This window comes from Carcharodon carcharias, chromosome 1 (assembly GCF_017639515.1).
Source record: "Carcharodon carcharias isolate sCarCar2 chromosome 1, sCarCar2.pri, whole genome shotgun sequence".
Taxonomy (NCBI): domain Eukaryota; kingdom Metazoa; phylum Chordata; class Chondrichthyes; order Lamniformes; family Lamnidae; genus Carcharodon; species Carcharodon carcharias.
The window spans coordinates 216,039,172-216,064,231 of record NC_054467.1 but is presented as its reverse complement, the minus strand read 5'-3'; the positions used below and the strand labels follow the sequence as shown (position 1 = coordinate 216,064,231).

Genomic DNA, 25,060 nt, shown 5'->3' with positions numbered 1-25,060 from the left:
CATAGAAAACTGTAGTGGGTTAGCTGCATTTGGGATAAATTATATAATCAGTAACTGAGGGAGCAAATTTGCATTCTGCATTCTGGGGTTCAAACTATTTAGCGGGCATGTTTACTTTTCCTTGAGTCAAAAACTGAGAGCGGGTTAATTGTGCATGATTAATAGTGCATTGAGTCAAAGCTTAAGATCTTTGGCCCAGTTAATGCAGAGAGAAACTTCATTGGAGCCAACTGTTGTATCATTGGCTCCAGAGCATTGTTCCTATCCGTCCGTCTTGGTTGATGAAGGACTGTGCCCAGGGTCTATGTCACTTCATGGGATGTGGTGGCCCTGGCTCAGCCAGCATTTATTGCCTATCACTAATTGCCCTTGTTCAGAGGGCATTTAAGAGTCAACCACATTGCTGTGTGTCTGGAGTCACATGTAGGCCAGACCAGGTAAGGATGGCAGACTTCCTTCCCTAAAGGACATTAGTGAACCAGATGGGTTTTTACAATAACCGACAATGTTTTTGTGGTCATAATCAGACTTTTAATTCCAGGTTTTTATTGAATTCAAATTTCAACGTCTGCCATGGTGGGATTTGAGCCCAAGTCTCCAGAGAATTTGCCCTGGGCCTCGAGAATGCTAGTCTAGCGACAATACCACAAAGCCACTGCCTGCCCAATCTGCAGCCAACTGTTGTGGCTGTAGTGGCCAATTTGTGAGCGGCAGCCTCTTCCACAGCTGGCACAGATGGATAGTGTTGGCCCGAGATTGAATGATGTTTTTTCCTTCCGGCGGGCTCTCTTTTCTGCCATCCGGCCATTTCTTTTGTCCTCTGCTTTTTCCACGCCCTTCCTGACCGCTGTCTCCAAGTACTCCGACCAGAGTGTTGTTGTTGCTTAATATTGGAGTTGAGTTAGTGTCAGCTAAGTTCTACCCATCGCATTGAACATTGATGAAAAAAGAGACATGTTGCTGAAGCTTTTTGCCTTGTACTCGTCAGAACAACATGCAACAATGCCAAATTTTAAATGATCACCTGTCGTATAAATTATGATCGTTTGAAATTTGACGTCCTTGCATTTGTCTTGATGAGTGCAAGACAAAAAGCTTCGGCAACATGTCTATCTTTTTCACAATATTCAAGTTCTGTTCTACTAAACGACCCATGGTTTTATTTGTTCGTCATTCCTGATTGCAGTAAGATGTAAAACCTTTATGTTGTTGTCTTGCAATTATTAACAAATGGGGCATGTCCAAGCTGAGTAAGCTAGTTTCAACTGGTGCAGCAGTTGAAATGCTACAATTGACTTGTCTTCCTCTGGATGAAGAAGGAGAGGGGAAAAAAAACAGAATTGTTCATGCTTCAGATCACTTTCCAATGATCCCTGCTGGAATGCACATATTTCTGTAGATCAGCAACTGAAAATGGGATTGCATTTGACAGTGCTGTCCTCCATGATAAAACAACTGTTGCCACTCACTGTTTAAAGTAACAACTTGCATTTAAATGCCAGCTCTTACCTCTTCTGGGTGTCTAAAGCACAGCACAGCCAATGAATAAGCCTTCACTATGACAACTCTGAAATCCGCCTGCTCCCCCAATTCTAACCTTTTCTGCATCCTTAAGCTCTGGAATTCCCTCCTGAAACTTCTTCCCTCTTGCTCCTGTAAGAAGTTCCTTAAAACCTACCACTTATTTTGTTCTCTCTGCTTTCTTCCTTCACCAAACTACTTTTCATCCTTGGTGAATTCAACCTCCATCTCAACTTGTTATGTTCTGCCTCTGAGTTCGCTGCCCCCTTATTCTCCCTAAATCTGTCCCTCCATGTAAACTCCCCAATCCACGATAACAGCTATCCCCTTGGCCTTGCTGTCTCATGTGGTATTGCTAATCGCATCATATCAATTACAGATAAGGCCATCTCTGATCATTTGTATCACTTACTACTCACATCCCCCATCCATGCCCCGCCCCTACCACCTCCATGTATCCATCTCTGGGGGGAGGGGGGGGAACTATTCCCCAATTCATTTACAACTTCACTTTGAAAATCTCAAATGTTTAGCCTCCGTTAACCACATTTCTGCAGCTACTGGTTTGTTCAACTGCACCTTCACCCCTATCTTTGATGCCCGAGTCCCCAATGTAGCCACTACTCTCTGCCCCTCTGGCTGTTCCCCTGGTACAGCCCTCATCCCTGCTCCCTTAAGTCCTAGTGACGCAAACTTGAAAGGATATGGCAGATAACTGGTAACCATCCACTGCTAGATCTGGCTGGATCACTTAAAAGATGATCGAGTCCTTCTTTTGCCTGTTAAATCTGCACACTATTCCAGGATCATCCTGCAATGCAAAGATAACCCATATCTGCTTTTCTGTACTGCAGCCCATCTTCTGAAACCACTCCCTGTTGTCCCCTCCACCTCCAATAAGAAGTGGGAGAGGTTCTTGGACTTTATTGTCATTAAAATTGAGATAATTTGATCAGCTGCCTATCACCTTCCACTAGCCCACCTGGCCAAAATTCCTCTAAAGCCTTTCATTGCCTTTGTGCTGAACTTGCATCTTCTCTAGTTTCTCTCGTATCTCCTCTCATGCCATCTCTGAGCTCATCTTGTCCATAAGACCCACATCCTGCTCCCACAATTCTATTCCCACTAAACTGCTCACCATCCAACTTCTCCTCCAGATCCTCATGTTAGCTAACATCGTAAACTGTATTCTCTCTTCGAGTGTTCTCCCTCTTCTTTAAGTCTGTCATCATAACCCCTCTCAAGAAATCAGTCCTTGACTGTCCTTGTATACTACTTTCATCGCCAACTTCCCTTTCCTCTCTAAAGTCCTTGAGTGTGCTGTCACGCCCAAAATCCAATACCATCTTCCCATGAGTTCCATCTTTGATCGCTCCAATCGGGTTTCTGTCACAATACGAAAACAACTCTTGTCAAAGTCACAAATGACATCTGATGGGACTGTGACAAGGCTGAACTTTCTCTTCTCATTCTTCTTGACCTGTTTGCAGATGACCACACCATCCTCCTTCAATGACTTTGTACTATCATTCAGCTGGGTGGGACTCCTCTTACCTGGTTCCATTGTTATATATCTAGTCATAGCCAGAGAATTATTTGCAATTGCTTCTCTTTTTGCAGCTGAAACGATAACTCTGGTGTCCTCCAAGAATCTACCCTTGGCCCCATCCTACTTCTCATCTCAATGCTGACGACACCCAGCTCTCCCTCACTACCATCCATCTCAACTCATCCATTGTTGCAAAGCTATTGGAGCGCTTATCTGACATCCAGTGCTGGATGAGCAGCAATTTGCTCCAATTAAATAATGGGAAGACTGAAACCATTGTTTTTGGTTCCCACTCCAAACTCCATCCCTCCTCCTGACAACAGCCTGAGATTAAACCAGTCTGTTCATATATCCTTGGTGTCACATTTAAGTCTGAGATGAGCTTCCAACATTATATTCATACCGACACTAAGACCTCCTATTTCCACCTCTGTAACATCGTCCGACTACCTGTCTCAGCTCGTTTGCTGAAAGTTTCATTTGTGACTTAGTTATCTTTGTACTTGTTTATTCCGATGCACCCCTAGCTTGTCTATGACATTCTCCTCTCCATAAACTTGAGGTCATCCAAAACTCTGTTGCCCATGTCTTAGTTCACACCAACTCCTGTTCACTTATCACCTCTTTGCTCACTGACGTACATTAGCTCCCGGTCAAGCAATATCTTGATTTTAAAAGTCTCATCCTTGTTTGCAAATCCCTCCATGGTCTTGCCCCTCTCTATTTGTGTAACCTCCTGCCCCACAACTCTTGAGATATCTGCGCTCCTCTAATTCTGGCCTTATGAGCATCCTCAGTTTTAATTCTCCATTAATGGTGGCCTTGTCTTCAGTTGCCTAAGCTCTGGAAATCCCTCCCTGCGTCTCCCGGCCTCACGTGCCTCCTATAAAACCCTCTTTCACCAAGCTTTTGGTATCTGACCTATTATCTCCTCTGTGGCATGGTGTTATATTTTGTTTTATAATATTCCTGTGAGGCACCTTGGAGAGATTTCTTAAATTAAAGAAACTATATAAATATAAATTGTTGTTACCTGACACTGTCCTCTGTGGCCTTATATCCAAATCATTAAGATCACAATGAAGTAGAGCAGTTCCAAAACACAACTTTGTGCGACGCTACTACCCATTTCTAACGAGGGCGAGAAACTGCCCTTGTCTTCAATGCTCTTCTCCAATCTATCCAATTTGCTGGCATCCTCCTCATTCCATACCCCTTAATCTTCCATAAGGTACCTTGTAAAAAGTCTTCTGAAAGCCTGTGTACACTCTAGCCACCTCCCCAAATAAGTCTTGCTTGTCTTTTTGTTTTTCTTTTTCCATTGTATCCTTTTCTCTCCGGTCATCCACCTTTTTAATGTCCTGCCATTCCTTTTTTTCTCCCTTGGTCTTGTTGGTATCTTTGATTCACACTGTCTCTTTGCCTCTCTTCCTTTCTGTCAGTAAGTTTTTTTTTGACATGTCTCTCTTTTCCTCATTTGCTGTAGAGATCTGTAAAAGTGTAGTCCCTTTCCTCCTGGATTTTTTTATTCATTCATGTGATGTGCTGGCTGGGTGAGCATTTATTGCCCTTGAGAAGGTGGTGGTGAGATGCCTTTTTGAACCACTGCAGTCCATGTGGTGTAGGTACACCCACAGTGCTGTTAGGAAGGGAGTTCCAGGATTTTGATCCACTGACAGTGATGGAACGGCGATATGTTTCCAAGTCAGGATGGTGAGTGACTTGGAGGGTAACTTCCAGGTGTTGGTGTTCCCATTTATCTGCTGCCTTTGCCCTTCTAGATGGGTAGTAGTTGTAGTTTTGGTTTTGGAAGGTGCTGTCGAAGGAGCCTTGGCCAATTCCTGCAGTGCGTCTTGTAGATGTTACACGCTGCTGCTACTGTGTGTTGGTGGTGGAGGGAGTGAATGTTTGTGGATGTGGTACCAATCAAGTCTGCTGCTATGTCCTGGATGGTGTCAAGCTTCTTGAGTTGCTCAGGGTAGTGTCCTTGGCCCAACCATCTCCAGCTGCTTCATCATTGACCTCCCTTCCATCTTAAGGTCAGAAGTAGGGATGTTCATTGATGATTGCATGATGTTCAGCACCATTCGTGACTCACCCAGGCAAGTGGGGAATATTCTATCACATTCCTGACTTGTGCCTTGTAGATGGTGGACAGGCTTTGGGGAGTCAGGAGATGTTACTTGTCGCAAGATTCCTACCCTTTGACCTGCTTTTGTAGCCACAGTATTTATATGGCTAGTCCAGTTCAGTTTCTGGTCAATGGTAACCCCCAGGACATTTTTAGTGGGGGATTCAGTGATGGTAATGCCATTGAACATTAAGGGGCGATGGTTGGATTCTCTCCTGCTGGGAGGTGGTCATTGCCTGCCACTTGTGTGGCGTGAATGTTACTTGCCACTTGTCAGCCCAAGCCTGGATATTGTCCAGGCCTTGTTGCATTTGGGTATGAACTGCTTCAGTATCAGAGGAGTCGCGAACAGTGCTGAACATTGTGTAATCATCATGAACATCCCCACTTCTGACCTTAAGATGGAAGGAAGGTCAATGATGAAGCAGCTGAAGATGGTTGGGTCGAGGACACGACCCTGAAGAACTCCTGCATTGATGCCCTGGAGCTGAGATGACTGACCTCCAACAACCACATCCACAGTTCTGGTCACCACATAGGAAGGATATGATTGCACTGGAGAGGTTGCAGAGGGGATTTACCAGGATGCTGTCTGGGCTGGAGGGTCTGAGCTATGAGGAAAGATTGGATTGGCTGCAGTTGTTTTCCTTGAAGCAACGAAGGTTGAGAGTGGACCTTATAGAGGTGTATAAGATTATGAGGGACTTAGGTAGGGTGGATAGGAAGGGACTTTTTCCAATAGTAGAGGGGTCAGTAATCGGTGTGGGGGTGGCGCATAGATTTAAAGTAAGAGATAGAAGACTTAAGAGGGGAGTTGAGAAATTTTTCATCCAGAGGGTGCTGGGAGCCTGGAACTTACTGCCTGAAAGGGTGGCTGAGTCAGAAACAGTCAACATTTAAGAAGTATTTAGATATTCATTTGAGTTGCTTTACCCTCCAGGGCAAATGGGAATAGTGTAGTCAGATCTTTGTTGACCAGCGTGGGCACGATGGGCCAAATGGCCTCCTTTTGAGCTGTAAACGTCTATGGAGTCTGAGTCTACTGTCAGATTTCCATTCCACTCCTACTTTTTCCGCTATGCCAGAGCTCTGCATTTCTAGTTGGGGCTTCGGCTCCTGGCTTCTCTAGAAATGCAGAGTGTACAGCCCCCTGAAGAGTTTCATTGTAGCGTTGAAGTGTCGGGGGAAGACAAGTTACACGTTATTAGGGTACTAGCTGCCTATTCTGGTAAGTGAGTTAAATGTCCCAAAGCCCCTTTCCAAGCTATGGAGAGAAGATAAGTGTATAGTTGGGTAGGGTGCTTGGGGGCTGGTGGGTGAGGTGGCAGGCTGGCATGTGGGTGAGGCGATTATGTTGGTGAAATAGGTAAGATGGCAGGTGGGTGAGTGGGTAGATCGGGGGTTTGTCAGGTCAGGGGCTAGTCAGGTTGGGTGAGGGGGAGGTGGGGGCTTGTCAGGTGGGGTTGGGGGCTAGTTGATGGTGGGATTGGGTCAGGTTGAGTTGGGCAGCCATTGGGTGGCCGGGGTTAGCCAGGTTGGGTCAGGGGACTTTGCTGGCAGTGCCATCTTTCTGACGAGACATTAAACTAAGACCTCAAATACTGATGCTTGAAGGCCCTAAGAGCAGAAAGTTTACCAAGTGTCTTTAATTTTTTCAAATTTTATGTCAAGTGAATGCTTGCAACACCATTCCGGACAGTGTTTATTGATGTCACCTCCAACTCATTTGGCTGATCTAGTTGCAGTTTTTGAGCCAGTCTATATTCCAAATCCTTCTGTTTGATGCAGAATTGTTTCTCTGATTGCCAACAAACTCTAAATTTTGCTTCTCAGAATAGTAATGGTCTTGGTAGGTATTCTTTTTGAAAATTACATTTATGATAAGTCAACTGAATGATGCTGTAAAAATTAGAGAGAAAATTAAACATTCAGAGATCCCATTGCTTTGGTTGCCTTTGGTGCCTGCATTGCAGCCAGTATTATTTGCATCCTTGGCCTGCCTGGTGTCTTCACTACCAATTGATAGAGCCATGTTTAAGGTGCAGCAGGACTGCAGTAAACATTATAAACAGCTCTAAGAACAAAAAATGCTGGAAAAACTCAGCAGGTCCGACAGCATCTGTAGAGAGGGAAACAGAGTTAACATTTTGTTTAACGTTTTCGTTAACGTCCAGCTCTGAAGAAGATTCAGACAGACTCAATGTTGACTCTGTTTCTCTCTCCACAGATGCTGTCAGACCTGCTGGGTTTTTACAGCATTTTCTGTTTTTATTTCAGATTTTCAGCACCCGTAGTATTTTGCTTTTATTATAAACTGCTCTCCTGATCTTAACACTGTTAAGTAATAACAAGGTAGATTCTGTAGCTATTTCATAGCATTTCTAATACCTTTAAATAAGTACATTAAAAAAAGGTATTTAAGATTCCAACTATCTGAATTGGTCAGATGATTGTTCTGACAACCTAAAATGTTAATTCTGTTTCTATATCACAGATGCTGGCAGAACTGATCAGTATTCCTATTTTACAAACAGATTATGTAATCATTATTTACATGACTGTTTGTGGGATCTTGCTATGCGAAGATTGGCTGCTATGTTTCCCATAGTACAATAGTAATTACACTTGAAAAGTACTTTATTGGCTGTGAAGTGCTTTGGGACACCCTGAGGTCATGAAAGGTGCCATATAAATGCAGGGTTTGAATGGGTCACCAACCTGTTTGTTTCTCCACAGATGTTGTCTGACTTCCTGAGCATGACCAACATTTGTGTTTATATTTCAGATTTCCAGCATCTGCAGTATTTTATCTTTATATAAATGCATTTCTATCTATCTACCCATTCACTAACATTCAAAGCAGTCTTGAATGATATCTGTTCACTGGTTTCCTCTTCCTCTCTGCTAAATTTGCCACTTGCTATCTTGAATGAGATTGTGGACCTGACCATCACTGAGTGCAATTTTTTGTAATTGTTTAACTTTTAAGTACTGACCATTATTCATTTCATTTCTATAGAGAAGCCAACTCCATTTCTTTGAACATTGAATGGTGCTGAAAAATGTGGAGGAGTCCTTTCTGCTAACGCTCCCTTGAAAGTCTGATTCCAGGGACAAGAAGTAAGTGGCCGAACCAGATTTAGGACCTGCACTTGTGTTTGCTTATATGTCTCTGTCAAATATGTTGTTCATTTTCAGAATTTTGCGGCTTGCTGTGTGAATACAAACAGCTTCAAAACACAGCCCTTAAATGTAATTTTTATTTCAAATGTTTTGTGATTAAAATGGTCAAAAAAATTCTGCTATCAGCTAATTCATTGAAGAGATTGTTGAAACCATGCTGTCAAATTTCAGGCAACTTATCTTTTGTATGGAAATGTGGAATATTGTAATGTGTGCAGAACCCACTGATGAGTGTGGTACAACAGTGGTTATGTTACTGGATGCTTAATTCAAAGATATATTCAAATCCCATCATGAATTTTATTTCAGTTGAAAAATCTGTAATAAGAAGCTAAGGTCATTAATGGTGATCATGAAGTTATTGCATGTTGTAAAAATCCAACTGATTCACAAGTGCCTCTTGGAAGGATACCTGCTGATCTTAATTTTTATGACCTATTAGACTCCAGATTTATAGCAATGTGGTTGACTCTTGACTGTCCTCTGAAATGGCAGCATAAGCCACTCAGTTATATCAAACTGCTCCAAACATTTTTAAGAATAAAACTAGATGGACCATTATTGACCGAGGCACTGGATATGGACATGACGAAGTCTTGTTGACCGAAGCAAAGTCCACCTCGTAACATTTGATGTCCTTGGAGACTATCCCATACAGGTTTGAATTTCTGAGTATGACTATCAGTCAATATTCCAGACTCTCTCATCACCATCCCTGTCAAATGTGGCAGTATACGGAAAGTGTCCCTGGGGATTCTAAACATTGACTCTGGGCTCCATGAAGTTCCATGCCATTAGGTCAAACTTGGGCGAGGAAACCTTTTGCTGGTTACTAAGCCCCTCCCTCAGCTGATGAATCTGTATTTCTCCATGATGAAAGCGCTTCAAAGAAGCACTGAGGCAAGAGCACAGATTGTCCTCTTGATGGGGGACTTGAATGCTGTTATGACACGGCTGGTTCCCTGTGCTATGCGGACCCAAATCCATGAGGGAAACTTGATTCCGTGGTCACGACAGTTTTGCAATTTGTATTTATTAGGAGAAGACTGAGCACTGAAATCAGAAGTAATGAGTCCGCTAAGATCTTTAGAGTTTTAACGTTTTAAATTAAAATATTAACAAAAGAAATGATGTCAAACACATACATAAGATTCCAGTTACTTAATACTGTAGTAAATTCTAAAAAATCCTACCTAAACTGACTCCCAAATACACCCCCTTATAAGGCAACAGTGCAAAATAGATTTTAAAGTTAGAAAGACAGGCCAGCACAGTTATCACCCTTAAGGGCTGGATGCAGCAGACTCATGCAGACATGGCTGGAGGCTTTTGTGAGGCTGTTTTGCAAGCTTCTGCTAGATGTCACAGGGCCTCTCCCAAAATAGCCTTTCATTCTCCCTTATATATATATTTTCTCTCTTTTTAATCTGTAAATTCCATTGCCACATATGTCTTTGAAAATGTACTTTCCCATAATATAAAACTTTTCATGGTGTTAATATTGTCAGTAACTTTTGGGAAAAATAAACACACTGCGTGGCCTAGCTTATCTGGCTAGTATAAACATCCTACTTTCTCTTTGAAATTCAAACTGCCTTAATTTATCTAAAATTGCAAATTCTCCTCACACCTGACATGCTAAGACTTCAGCCATGTTTACGTATTTAGCATTTCAAACCCCTATCTAAAAAAAAAACAGAATTACTTGGAAAAACTCAGCAGGTCTGGCAGCATCGGTGGAGAAGAAAAGAGTTGACATTTCGAGTCCTCATGACCCTTCAACAGAACTGATCTGTTGAAGGGTCATGAGGAATCGAAACGTCAACTCTTTTCTTCTCTGCCGATGCTGCCAGACCTGCTGAGTTTTTCCAGGTAATTCTGTTTTTGTTTTGGATTTCCAGCATCCGCAGTTTTTTTGTTTTTTTTCCCTTTCTATCTAACTTCTTTTGATACTTCCAAATTCCAAGACCAGCTGAGCCAATTTAATTAAATCCCCCACACATACACAGAAACTATCCAAACCCTATTATTAATTACTTTTACAATAAATCACAATAATATTAGGAAAATTATTATACCTTCCTAACAATGCCCATTGCCAAGAGTAATTCGGTAACACCACTACTGACTGAGCTGACTGAAGGAGGTAGATGCAAGACTGCGCCTGTGGCAGATAGTTGGAGAGCCAATGCACAAGATAAACCTAGGTCCTCATTAACCTACCTGTCACAGATGCATCTATCCATGCCAGTATTGCTTTGAGTGGCCACCAAACAGTCCTTGTGGAAACAAAGTCATACTAAGGACAACCTCCTCCAATGTGCTGGTTGACACTGGGATGGATTGAAAACTGATTTAGCAAGTCAAAACTAGGTATATGTGAGGCTCTGCAAGCCAGCAGCATCAGCAGAACTATATTCCAGTATAATCTGTAACCTCATGGCATATCCCTTACTCTAGCATTACTGTCTAGCCTTCCGAACAGCCCTATGTTTTCATCAGGTTCCCAACATGTAGAACATGTTTATTTTATATCATTTGAAGGAATTTAAGTTGTTAGAGTACTGGTGGACAATAAATCCATAAACCACGTAAGCAGTATTGATCAAAGATATCGTATGAATCTGTTCTTCAAATCCATATGGAAAACAGGATTGGAGATTTACCATCCATGTGCAAGGTTTATTAGATGCCTTAAGTTTACTTGGTTTGAATTACCTTGTAGAACCCAGTATATTAACAGATAAATTAATGAAGTGAGAGCATTGCACATCACGAGTAAATTAATGAATTTCCTTTTCGTTGAGACATCCAAACCAAAGTTGGGTCTGGGTATGTGAGCTGACATCACTTTATAAACGCATCTATGACGACAGGACAATGATATTTGATATGTTGTATCCTGCTTGTAGCTCCTCCTACCAGGAGACCTATCACATCCATTATAGTTTGTGTGCATTCACTTTGTGACATCTGTCATCCACCTGTGCTTCGGTCTGTTGCCCTCTACTTTGCCCTCTAGGAGAGATCTTTGTAGCTTTTCAGCTCTGATCAAATGGCTGAAATACTGACATTTTTCTTGTCTTTATATCACTTTTTAGACTTTTTGTTCTTACAATTTCAGCATTTCTTCATTTGTCTTATGGTCTGTAAATGGAATTTCAGCATATGTCTTAGCATTCACATTTCAAAGGCCTTTATTTTCTTCTACAACTCTTTAATTATTGTCCACATTTCTGAGGCACACAGGAAAGTGGATAGAATGTAGCATCTTGTGAGTTTTTTTTGATGTTAATACATCCTTCATCTTCATGAAATTACTTCTGGCTATCTCTATCCTTCTCCTGACTTTAGCATTGCATCTACCATCTGTTGTTATAATTTGTTCTAGGTAGACTTACCTACATGTTCCAGAGTCTTCACTCTAATTTCTTTCTAATGTATTCCTTCTGACTACCATTGTTTTTGTCTTTTCAATGTTCATACTCAATCCGTATTCTAAGCTTCTAGCTTTTACTTGATCTACAATATTTGGTAGGCCCTCACATTGAAATTAAGCATTAAAGAAAGTACATATTACTTACAGTTCTAATCTTTATGCACTCAGACAAATTTTATATGTGTAACATTTATCAAAGTCCCTCTTAATACAGTATTTTTAATAGCAACATAGGAAAAAGAAAAAAAATGCTACATTTATAACAGGAGCTTCTCTTTGTCCACCCTGTCTCCTCTTCTTAAGATCTTCGAAATCTTCAGTCTAAATACCACGTAACCTTCTAAATTCCAGGGAATACAACCGTTGTAATTGAACCCTTGGAATTCAGGTATCATTGGTGGAAGAATCAACGTAACTACCTTTTGGAGCATTTTACAGCCAATTCAGAGGATTGAAGTTGGAGGCTAGGTATAAGGATCTTGTTCCCAAAATGACAGATAATGCAATGTTTGGAAGAAGAACGCATTTCTTATAGGGGGTCATAGTGTCAAGATAGCATTACCATTTACTTTTATGCTTCCAGTACCTCCAAGTTGGTGGCAGAGGTGAGGCAGGAAGGACAGGTGGGCAGGGGTAATAGTAAAATATTATGTCCTATACTTCATAAACGTTGATCAGATAGCAGCCCAAGAATTGCTGAATTTGTGCTGGTGTCATAATTAGGTAAAGTCAGACACAGCTAACAATTGCAAATAACGAAGAGAGGCATTGTTGGGTCTGGTTCTGGGGAATGAGGGTGCCAGTAGGGAACGTTTTGGGAATAGTGATCATAATTAATATAAATCGAAAGATACTATGGAAAAAGACAGAGAGCAGCCTACAGTAAAAAATAATTAATTGGAGGAGGACCAATTTCAGTCGGCTGAGAATGGACCTGACCTAGATAACTCTTTTTATTCTTGCATGGGATGTAGGCATCTGGCTAGGCCAGCATTTATTGCCCATCCCTGATTGCCCTTGAGAAGGTGGTGAGCTGCTTTCTTGAACCGCTGTAGTCGTAAGTTCTGTTAGGGAGGGAGTTCCAGGAATTAAGGAAAGCCAGCACAGATTTGTTAAAGGCAAATCGTGTTTTAACAAACTGAATTGAATTTTTTGATCAGGTAACTGCGAGGGTTGATCAGGGTAAGGCTCTTAATGTGGTGTATGTGGACTTCAAAAAGGGATTTGATAGAGTGTGACATAATAGGCATGTCAACAATATTGAAGCCGTGGAATGAACGGCGAAGTGATAGCATGGATATAAAGTTGGCTGAGTGACAAGAAATAGAGTGGTGATAGATGGTTATTTTTTACATTAGGTGAAGGTACACTGTGATAGTCTCTGGGGTCAGTACTAGGTTTCATTTGATATATACAGGCACAAAACTTTGGAGCTGGATATCAATAGACTTCAAGAGGACATAGACAGGCTGATGAAATGGATGGACACAGGCAAGTGAAATTTAATGCAGAAAAATATAAAGTAATGTATTTTGGTTGGTAGAATGAGGAGAGGCAGTATAAAATAAAGGATACAATTCTAAAGGGGGTGCAGAAACACTGAAGGTGGCAAGGGAAGTTAAGAAAGATCATAAGAAATAAGAGGCCATTTGGCCCCTGGAGCCTGTTCCGACATTCATGGCTGATCTGATTGTGACCTAATTTTTTGCCTGCAACCTTCCCTCCTTCCGCCTGCCCCCCAAAACCCTTGACTCCCTTGTACATCAAGAATCTGTCTGACTGAGCCTTGAATATGCTCGATGACCCAGCCTCCACTGCTCATAGGGGGGTGGGAATTCTAAAGATTAATGCCCCTCTGAGAGAATAAATTCCTCCTAATCTCCATCCCATATGGGAGGCCCCCTTTTTTTCAACTTTGTCCTCTAGTTCCAGATTCCCCCAGGAGGGGAAGCATTCTCTCAGCACCTACCCTGTTAAGCCCCATCAGAATATTTCAATTAGATTGTATCTCATTCTCTTAGACTCCAATGATTATGGGCCAAACTGCTCAATCTTTCCTCCTAAAACCATCCCTTCATCCTAGGAATCAGCCTTGTGAACCTTCTCTGAACTGCCTCCAATGCAAGAATGTCTCTTAAGTAAGGAGACCAAAACTGTACACCGTACTCTAGGTACGGTCTAACCAATGCCTTGTGCAGTTGTAGCAAGATTTCCCTCCTTTTATATCCTGGTTCCCTTGCAATGAGGGCCAACACTCCTTTTGCCTTCCTAATTACTTGCTTCACTTGCATGCTTACTTTTTATGATTCATGTAAGAGGACACCCACATGCCTCTGTATTGCAGCATTCTGCAATCTCTCTCTATTTAAATAATATTCTGCTTTTCTATTCTTCCTGAAAAAGTGCACAACTTCACATTTTCCCACATTATACTCCATCTACCAAATTTTGCCCACTCACTTAACGTATCTGTATCCCTTTGCAGGCTCCTTGTATCTTCCTCACAACTTTCCTGCCTATCTTTATATTGTCAGCAAATCTGGCTACAATTCAGTCGTCTAAGTCATTAATATAGACTGTGGATAGTTGAGGCTTCAGCACTGATCCCTATGGCACTCCACTTGTTACAGTTTGCCAACCTGAAAATGACTAATTTTTCATATATTTCGCTTCCAACACCATGCGCTCTTATCTTGTGCACCAACCTCTTATGTGGCACCTTATCAAATACCTTTTGGAAGTTTATATATACTATATTTACTGGTTCTCCATTATCTACCCTGCTTGTTGCACCCTCAAAGAACTCAATTTGTCAGGCACAATTTCCCTTTCACAAAACCATTGACTCTGCCTGATTGCATTATTGTTTCCTAAATGTCCTGCTTCTACCTCCTTAATAATTGATTCTAGCATTTTCCCAATGACAGATGTTAGGCTAACTGGCCTACAGTTTCCTGCTTTCACCCTCTCAAAGATTTGAAGTTTTTGAATCCATACGGAACTTCCCAGAGTCGAGGGAACTTTGGAAGATTATAACCAATGTATCCACTATCTCTGCAGCCACTTCCTTTAAGACCCTAGGATGCAGGCCATTGGGCCTGAGGGACATGTCAGCCTTTAGCCCTGTTAGATTTCCCAGTACTCTTTTTCTAGTGATAGTGATTGTTTTAAGTTCTGTCCCCCTTTTGACTTTCTAAAGTGGTTGAAAAGGCATAAGGGAACCTTGGCTTTATAAATGAAGGCATATTGTACAAAAACAAGGATGTTATGATGAACATTTATAAAACTCTGTCTTGCTCTCAACTGGAGGATTGTGCAAATTCTGGGCACCAAACTTTAGGGAGGATGTGAAGGTATTAGAGGGGTGCAGAGAATATTTGTGAAAATGTTTCCTGGGATGAGGGACTTCAGTTATGAGAAGCTGGGGTTGTTCTCCTGAGAGAAGGTCGAAAGGTAATTTGATTCGAAGTCCTTAAAATCAAGAGGGATATGGACACACAGAAGAGCAGGTAGAGAGAAACTGTTCCCTTTGGCTGAATGGTGGAGAACCGGAAGTTCTCCAGAAAACTAGGAAACAGATTTGAGATTTTTGGCTAAGGCAAAGGTGACATGAGAGAACATTTTTTAATGCAGCAAGTGGCTAGGATCTGCACTGCCCGAAAGTGTGATGGAGGCAGATTTGTTGTGGTTTTTTGAAAGGGAATTGTGTAGTCCCCTGAGGATTTAAAAAAAAAAAAAGAATTGCACAGCTATAGTGAGTAGGTGGGGGAGAACGGGCTCAGCTGTTGCAGAGAGGCAAGTGGACTTGATGGGCCGGATGGCTGCCTCCTGTGCTGTGACCGTTCTGTGATCTCAAAGTTTGTTGTAGTTTCTGGGTGTGCAGAAATTATATAGCTTTAGGAGAAATTATTAAAGATTTCTGTTATTTGTGTATAATTTTTGGACAGTCAGGATTCTTCTCACCCAGTTTAGGTGTTGCCATGTATAAGCTGAAGAGTTTTATGAATTGTGTGTAGTCCTGTTGTGTTCCTGTTGGTGGTGGTGCTGAGCTATCAATTCTAGTTATCGGCAGCATCCTCACCAGGAGATTAATGGTAATGCAGTTCCTAATGAGACCAACGCAGTGATACAGAACAGAGATTCCTTTTGAACAATCGTAGGATGTTCAGCCCCTCTTAGGTCATCCAGGACAAACCTACACGTACCTCAGCCACAGCATCAAACTGCTACTGATGGCCTGAAAAAGATCAGCTGACTGATTTAATGAGTTAAAACCAAATAAGCTGACTCCATTTGGAGACCTGAAAATGTGGGTGTGCAAACCAAAAATTAAATAGCCTTATTCTAAAATGGAGAGCTGTTCTTCTACATTTTGAGTTGCAGATTCTTTTGCAGCATAAAGTATTTGTTGTAAGTGATAACCTCATTACGTTATTGAGAAAAAATTTGGTTATTGATTTTAAACCACATTATCATTTAAAATAATCTAAGTATTAGAAATATGTTGCACATTGGTCATTCAGTTTAAAATTGATAATTTATGCTTCGGTTTTAAGGCCATTGAAAAGCAATTGAGTACACTGGACATAGCAAAATGTTCAAAAACATTTTTAGCTGGAAGTGCCAAGTGATTCATTTTACGCCGCCTTCTTCTGAAGTCTCCACAGTCACATCCAGCAAATTTAGTTCATTCTTTGTGACATAGCTGTGTGTGCTGGGCACAGCAAACTGGCTGTAGTACTGAAGGCCTGCATAACATGACTAGGAATCTTGAATTCTTGGCATTGGGTGTATAGGATGTACATTTGGGTGTACAGGGCACAATTTCAAAATTTGTAGATGACATCAAACTTGAGGTGGATGGTGATAGTCTTCAAGAGGATGAAATGAGCAGGGACATGGCAGATGCAATTTAGCGCTAAGATGTGCAAAGTACTTTGATAGGAAGAACAAGGGTCCAATTCTAAAGGGACATATGTGCAAAATATGTTGGTGACAACTTGAGAAAGTGGTTAACAAGGCAAATGGGATCCTGTGCTTTATAAATAGGGGCAAGAGCAAAGGAAGTTATGATGAACTTTTATAAAACACTGGCTTGGCCTCAACTGGAGGATTGTATCTAATTCTGGGCATCACACTTTATGAAGGATGTGAAGACATTAAAGAGGGTGCAGAAATGACTTATGCAAATGGTTCCAGTGATGAGCGACTTCAGTTACCTGGATAGATTGGAGAAGCTGTGCTGGTTGTTCATTAAGAATAGGAGGTTGAGAGAAGATTCAGTAGAGATGTTGAACATCATGAGCGCTTAGACAGAGTAGATAGAGAGTAACTATATCCCCATTGGCAGAAAGGTCAAGCACCAGAGGACATAGATCATTGGCAAAAGAACCAAAGGTGGCATGAGGAAAAACTTTTTAACACAAGGGTGGTGGAGGGAGATCCAATCAACATTTTCCAAAGGGAATTGGACAAGCACCTGAAGAGATGAAGTTTTCATGGCTACAGGGTAAGGGTAGGGGAGTGGGACTACCTAAATGGCTCTTGCGGAGAAATTTTGAAGGCCAAATGCTGTAATGATTCTATGATTCTATTTTTACACAATGCCGAATTCAGTGTAACATATGCTTCAGTTATATGGAGCATTGGTGAGACCACACCTCAAATACTGTGTGCAGTTTTGGTCTCCTTATTTAAGGAAGGATGTAAATGCATTGGAGGTGGTTCAAAGGAGGTTTACTAGATTGATACCTGGAATGAGCAGGCTGTCTTATGAGAAAAGGTTGGGCAGACTGGATTTTAGAAGAGTGAGAATTTGACTGAAGTATACAAGATCTTGAACGGCCTTGACAAGGTGGACGTCGAAAGGATGTTTCCTCTTGTGGGTGAGTCCACAACTAGGGGGCACTGTTTTAAAATTAGGGGTCGCCCTTTTAGGACAGAGATGAGGAGAAGTTTTTTCTCTGAGGGTTGTGCAAATTTTGGAATTCTCTGCCTCAGAAGATGATGGAGGCGGGGTCATTTAATATTTCTAAGGCAGAGGTAGATAGATTCTTGTTACGCAGGGGATTCGAGGGTTATCGGGTTAAATGGGAATGTGGAAATCAAAGCACAAGAAAATCAGCTTATCGAACGGCAGAGCAGGCTCAAGGGGCCGAATGGTCTACTCCTGTTTCTATTTCTTATGTTCTTATGTGATACTACCATGCAACTTCGTTTTCGTATCTTCACATTTTTCCCTTGGAGAATAGCTGAATGACTTGCAGGCTGATTAATAGTCTGACAGGTCAAGGTATGTACACTCCTACAGCCTTCCATGTTTATTCTAGTTGGACAAGGTAGTTAAACCTATGTGTTGTGAATGGGGCAAATGTAGTTTGTTAACCCAGAAATCAGCCAGAGCTCCGTTCTCCATTTGCTGGAGCTATCTAGAGTGTGGTTTCAACCCTGTGCTTTCTGCCTCTGAGTGGGGATGTTACTGCTAGGCCAAAGGCTTCCTCTAATACCATGTAGCGTGGGTTTGATTATTGATAGATTGAACAACACAAAGCTGAGAAACCATGAAGCATTGTGGCACTTCATGAGATTTGTGTACCATCACGGTTCATCATCAGCATACTGTTTTCCACGCTTCTCCATTGCAGTCAAATCAGATGACCAACCTGGTTCAATAAGTAGTGTATAAGAGGACATACAGGAGCAGCACTATGAGCATGAGATGCCAACCTGTTAAAACTACAACACAGGACTTAAATACATGCTAAATGCAATAAACATCTTGCTACAATCAAGGATTCCATAGCCAATGGATCAGATCAGATTTCTGCAACTTTGCCATATCTATCGTGAATGGTGGTGAACAGTTAATCAATTAAAAAAGAATAATGGGAGGAAGAGGCTGCATGAACCTCCCCATCCTTAACATGATGAGGCCTGGATGGAGTGAATGGGAAGGGCCTATTTCCCTTAGCAGAGAGGTTAATGACTAGGGGACATTGATTTAAAGTGATTAGTAGATGGAGTAAAGGGGAGATGAGGAAAATCTTTTTCACCCAGAGGATGGTCTCGGTGTGGAACTCACTGCTTAAAAGGATAGTAGAGACAGAAACCCTCAATTCATTTAAAAGGTGTCTGGAAGTGTACCTGAAGCTCCATAACCTCCAAGGCTACGGACCAAGTGTTGGAAAAGGGAATTAGGCTGAGGTCTCCCTTTTTGGCTGGCACAGACATAATGGAAAGAGTGGCCTCCTGTGCTGTAAATTCTTCAGCATTTTTCTAAATTTCATAACTACCTGAAAAAGAGGAATGTGCAGGGAGTGGCAGTACATGAATGGCTCCTTAGGAGAACCAGCACAAACGCAATGGCTGAATGGCTGCCTTCTGTGCTATAATGATTCTAGGAGCACAAAAGACGAGGCTGAACTGGTTGCAGTCATCTTCAGCAGGAAGAGCTGAGTGGATGATCTTTCTTGACCTTTGCCTGAGATTCCCACGATCAGCCAATTGTATTCACTCCATGCATCATCAAGAAAAGGCAAAGTGAACTGGACTGAGCAAAAGCTTTGGTCTCCAACAGTACCCTGGCCATAGTGCTGAGATCTGTACTCCATAACTAGCCATGCCTTAGACCAGTTGTTTAGTACAATTCCAGCACTGGCATCTACTGAGAATCTACCCACAAAAAACGAGAGGAATGCAACCTGAACCAGTTAGTGCTCTGCCACCCTACTCCCAGTCAATTAAGTAGCGCACATTTGAGCCATTAGAACTTTGCCCCTTTGAGAAATATACACAGAGCTAATTGAAAGACAATGTCATGCCTTTGAGTTGTTGAGCTACTCCAGTGTTGGCTGAAAGATAACACACATTTCCTAGTGGTAATTTTCCCCTTGTGATTTCTTAAAATCAATTTGAACCTGATTACAATGGTAAAAGAAACTTGGTACCATTTTCCCCAGTTTGTTCACAAGATTTTTATTAGTATGTCCCTTTTGAATCTAAAAATGTAATCACATGATTGTAGTCTTGGTATAAAATGGTTTCATTTTCTACCATTGCTGCAATTGTCAAGTGAATGTAAAAACAGGAACTGCTAGAAATACTTCGCAGATCTGTGGATAGAACAGATAACAGATAATGTTTCAGGTGTAAGAATGGGAAAAAAATGCCCATGAACTGCATTTAAATAAGAAGATGTAAACATAAGAAGATGTAAGCAACTGAAGTGCTTTAATCTAGTTTAAATCAGTTGGAGGATTTAAGAGAAGTGGAGGTTAGGTTGAGCTGATTAATCACCAGAGTAACCTGAGCGACAGCATGTAGATGAGAATAGAAAGGATTAGATCCTTGGGGGACACCTGAGATAATGGCATGCGAGCGGGAAGAGAAGTTGATTCTCCGTTATATAAGAAGGGAACCAGGCAAGTGCACTCCCACCCAGCTGGACAATGGTGAAAAGATGTTGGAGCAGAATTTTGTGGTCAGCTGTGACAAAGGCTGCAGGCAGGCCTGGAAGGTTAGGGAGGGAAAGTTTAAGCACCTCATAGCCAGTCAGGATGCCATTTGAAACTTTGGTAAGAACCATTTTGGTACTGTGGTAGGGACAGAAAACTGATAGGAGGGATCCAAACATGAATTTCCGAGAAAATTGGGAAAGACTTGAGAGGAAGAAGACATTCGAGACGGGGTGATAGTTTGCAAGGATTGAGGAGTCATGTCAGTTTATTGAGGAGAGGTGTGATGGCAGATTTGAAGGAGAGGGAAAGTTCCTGAGGAAAGAAAATCATTAATAATATCGGCTAACCTAGGAGCCAGAACAGGAATTTGGCTGGTTAGTAGTTTGGCAGGAATAGGGTGGCGGCGGAGCGAGCAAGGGTGGATCTTGTGGACAAGGTGAGTGTGGGAAATGGGATAGAAAGCAGAGGAACATGCAAATTCAGGGTTAAGGCAGGGGAATCTTTTAGTTGTGGGCAGTTTCTGGGCTGGAAAGAGGACTTGATAATGTTTGTGATCTAGCCATACTGGATGATGGAGCATAGGATTTAGGAGCAGGAGTAGGCCCGAGCCTGCTCTGCCATTCAATAAGTTCATGGCTGATCTGGTTGTGGTTTCAACTCCATTTTGCCGTTTGCCCCCCATAACCCTTAACTCTCTTGTCTATCAAAAATCTGTCTAACTATGCCTCCACTGTTTTCTGGGGAAGAGAATTCCACATAATAATAACCTTTTGAGACAAAAAAAAATTCTCCCCATCTCCTCCTTAAACAGGAAACCTCTTACCCTAAAACTCTGTCCCTTAGTTCTAGTCTCTCCCACAAGTGGAAACACCCTTTCGCTATCTAACCTTTCAGGCCTACAAAGGTGTTCAAACTTGCATCCCTTCGACTTATGGGATCAAAGATGGCAGGGGTATACCAGGGTGAGAGGGGATTTAGTACAGACAAGAGCATAACAAAGGTTATATAGTTGAGATTTGATGCAAGAGGTTTAAGGGAGAGTCTTTGCTAGGGCGTGATATAGAAAGAAATGGAATAAGGAGGAGGAAGGAAAATATAAGTAGAGAGCAATATAAGGAAAAGATCAGAGACTGCCTTTTTGGTGGTAGTTACTGTGGAAATAACAAGGTTGTATAAAGTATCAAGGCCGAAACCAGGACCATGAATTTTGGGTCGATAGATTTAGAATAGAAAGGGGGTTGGGCAATTGGAGAGTTCCGGTTCGGGGGGAGGGGTTGCAGGTGCAGGGGATGACCTGTGGCTCAGTTTGGGTCTGTGCCATAGTTGTCCAGAAGCTAGAAGAGGTTTTAATTCTTCCAATGTTTTCTGGGTAAGTATTGTTGTAACCCAGTTGGAACCGCCTGATATTTGTGATTTAAATTGCATTTCTCGGATGATTCCCAGTACAGGTCAATTGCCCAGTGGAAGCTTGCACTTTTGGCTAATTGCCGCGTAAACCTTACCTGGGAACTTCCAAAGGGGATTCCCCAATGCAAATTTAGGGTAGCTCTGGAAGTTATGGCCCAGCAGCATCTTTGAAAGAAGATAAATCGCTGGAGCCGGATAAAATGTATCTCAGGCTGTTCAGAAAATCAAGGGAGGTGGAAGCGCTGGCCAGAATTTCCTGATCCTCTCTGGTTGCGGAGGACTGGAGTATTGGTAGCATTGTATCTTTGTTGAGAAAAAGATAGGCTAAGTCCTTTCGGCCAGTTCTAACCTCAGTGTGGGATAATTATTGTGAAAATTTCTGAGGAACGGTGTTAATCAATTAAATGGGCATGGATTAATCAAAGACAGTCAGCATGGATTTGTTAAGGGAAGGATGCATCTGACTATCTTGGTGGGGAATTTTTTGAGGAACTGACAAAGAGAGACGATGAGGACAGTGAGTTTGATGCAGTCCAAATGGATGTTAGCAAGACTTTTGACAAGGTCCCACAGGACAGTTTGGTCAGAAAAGTAAAGCCCATGGGATCCAAGTTAGAACATAAGAACAAGGAGCAGGCAATTCAGCCCCTCGAGTCTGCCCCGCCATTCAATATGATCATGGCTGATCTCATTTCGCCTCAACTCCAAAATTTGGATCCAAAATTGGCTCAGTGGCAGGAAGCAAAGTGTCAGAGTCAAAAGAGGATTTTGAGCTTGGAAATCTGTTTACTTTGGGTTTCAGTCCCTTGCTTTTTTTGGTCTATATCCTTAATTTAGACTTAAATGTAGGGGGCATTGATTAAGAAGTTGTAGACGATATGGAAAATGGCCATGTGGTTGATAGCGAGGAAGACTGTAGATGACAGGAAGATAGCAATGACTGGTCAGGTAGGCAGAGAGGTGACAAATGGAGTTCAATACAGGGAAGAATGAGATAATGGATTTGATGAATATTAACCAGGCAAAGAAAGGCACAGTAAATGGTAGGATGCTGAGAAGTGTAGAGGAACAGAAGGCCCTTGGAGGGTATATCCACAGATCCCTGAAGGGTAGGTAAGGTGGCTAAAAAGGCAAACAGAATACTTAACTTAAAATAAAAGCAAAAAACTGCGGATGCTGGAAATCCAAAATAAAAACAAAAATACCTGGAAAAACTCAGCAGGTCTGGCAGCATCTACGGAGAGGAGCACAGTTAACGTTTCGAGTCCGAATGATCCTTCAACAGAACTAGAATACTTAACTTTATTAGTTGAGGCGTAGAATATGTGCTTTTCCTCTGGCCTCTGTTAAGCTTTAATTAAATAAAACAAAAGGTTAAAGATGGACATTATATTGGAATGGGGAATTAAAGTTTGAAGTGACAGAGTTTGGGGTCATAGAATGACACAGAAGAGACCTCCTGTTGCCTCTTCAGCATTTACACGTGGTTGTACTGCTTTTGTGTATGTTAGCATGCTCACCCTTCTCCCATGTTTGTTCTGTTCTCTTGTAAATGATAGTCACCTGTAATTTCTTGGGATTTACAAGGCTCTACACCTAAAAAGTTAATTTATCTGTCCTGCTCACTTGAGTGTTTTCATCATTTTCAATTCTGTTTCATATGCTTGTTGTGTATAGCATGAATGCTGACTGTAGAAGCTGGGCCTGACAGGCTTTGCTGGAAGAGGTAGTCTCACTAAGAGCATCTTTGGACTTTGCCATCTAATTTACACTTTTCAAGTTCAGAAAAGAATTCAACCAGTCACCGTTGAGCTGATTTCTCATTCTAATTCAAATGGTTACTTTAAATACTGAAATGTACATGTTTGCAGTTGTAACAAGGCAAGTTCAAGTCTTTATTAAGACACCATACCTCACAATCCAAATGTGTACTCGGGCACATCACACTTCATGATTCCAGCATACAAAAGTGTCATTCCAGCATACAAAAGTGTCACTCATATTTTATACGAATTCTATCTTATATCTCTACATTCCATGCATATCACCAGTGAACCATGATACATTAACGATACATAGAATGAGAATAGATAGCAGAATAACAACATGAAGACAGCAAAATGCACTTAGCCTTTCCTAATTCCTTCTAGTTATTGTTACCATTGTTATTTTGCCCTCTTAAACCATGCTTATATTGCCCTGTCAAATGATTTCCAGCATTTTACTGCTGTAGACACAAATGATCATTGTTCCAGATCATTGCAAACATAGATGAGTGTATCACTTTCCATCACTTCCTTATCTAAGAATATATTTTTGCTTTAGGCCCTCTTAAACAATGCATCCCCATGGTCAGCTGAAAGCTATTTTAATGCCTCATATACTATTCCTACAGATGATCCAGGACATCGACTTTGGGACTCTCATCCCCACAACCCCATAGAGCTGAAATTGAATCTAATTTGTAAGATGCTAAACCTGTACTCTGTATTGTAATGGTACTTTATATTCATCATTTATTGTATTTCTAAACCTCAGCCAGAGCAAATTATATAAATAGGCTTATTAGTGTACGATCAAAAGTGGTAATAGGCTAGTTGAACAGATGACAGATGTGCAATTGAAATACCTAATGAAGGAGCGGGAGGCAGAAATAGATATTATTTCAAATGTGCCATAATGGTGATACACTTTTAGTCTGAGCAAGAGAGGGTTAATTTGAATGTTCCATTAAGCTTGCCCTTGCCTCTAGGTATTTTATCATAACACAAAGATTAAATAGGTTTTCATCTAAAAATATACAGTAGCTAACATTTGCTATTGCAAATCAATTAGCCTCTGTGTATTGGCTGCCATGACTCCTGTTGGTTTGTTTTAGGAAGACATAAGTAGCCATTTTTTAATTAAATCTATGCAGGAAACAGTATTGTTTCTGTAACAAAAATTCTGTTCCCTAAATTGGTTCCAAGTATTTTCTTCTTAAGGAAGTGTAGCTCAAGATAGATAGAGGGAATTGGTTAAAAGAAACGTAGAAATAATTGGAGAAGTGAGGTTGACCAGCATAGATGAGAAATAGCTATTGATTGAATTTCAGCACTATTTGATGCTGTTGGGGGTGGTGCGTGGTGGTGAGGGGGTGATTGAGCAAATGTTCAGTAGTTGATTTTTTTTGCACATAAACAAATTGATCATGAGTGCAGCAGATAAAACTGTTGGAGATAATTTGGAGGAAGACAATTACATGGGCTATTCTCCTCCTTTCCCAAATTACCTTGATAACTAGACGGTTGTACAGAAATTATTACTATTATTATGGTTAACATATTGGTGGGGAACTTATATAGTTTTAATGTGCCAAGTTATTTTTACAAATT

The 25,060-nt window shown here is 41.4% G+C and overlaps 1 protein-coding gene across 5 annotated transcripts in view; it reads left to right on the top strand.

Annotated features, from left to right (window-relative positions):
- Positions 1 to 25,060, top strand: part of LOC121280757 (WD repeat-containing protein 7) — a 767,874-nt gene that overhangs the window by 4,505 nt on the left and 738,309 nt on the right. For all 5 annotated transcript variants that reach the window (XM_041192924.1, XM_041192931.1, XM_041192938.1 and 2 more), the window contains exon 2: positions 8,221 to 8,321. The gene's annotated coding sequence lies outside the window, so the exon portion shown is untranslated. The remainder of the gene's footprint in view (positions 1 to 8,220; positions 8,322 to 25,060) is intronic.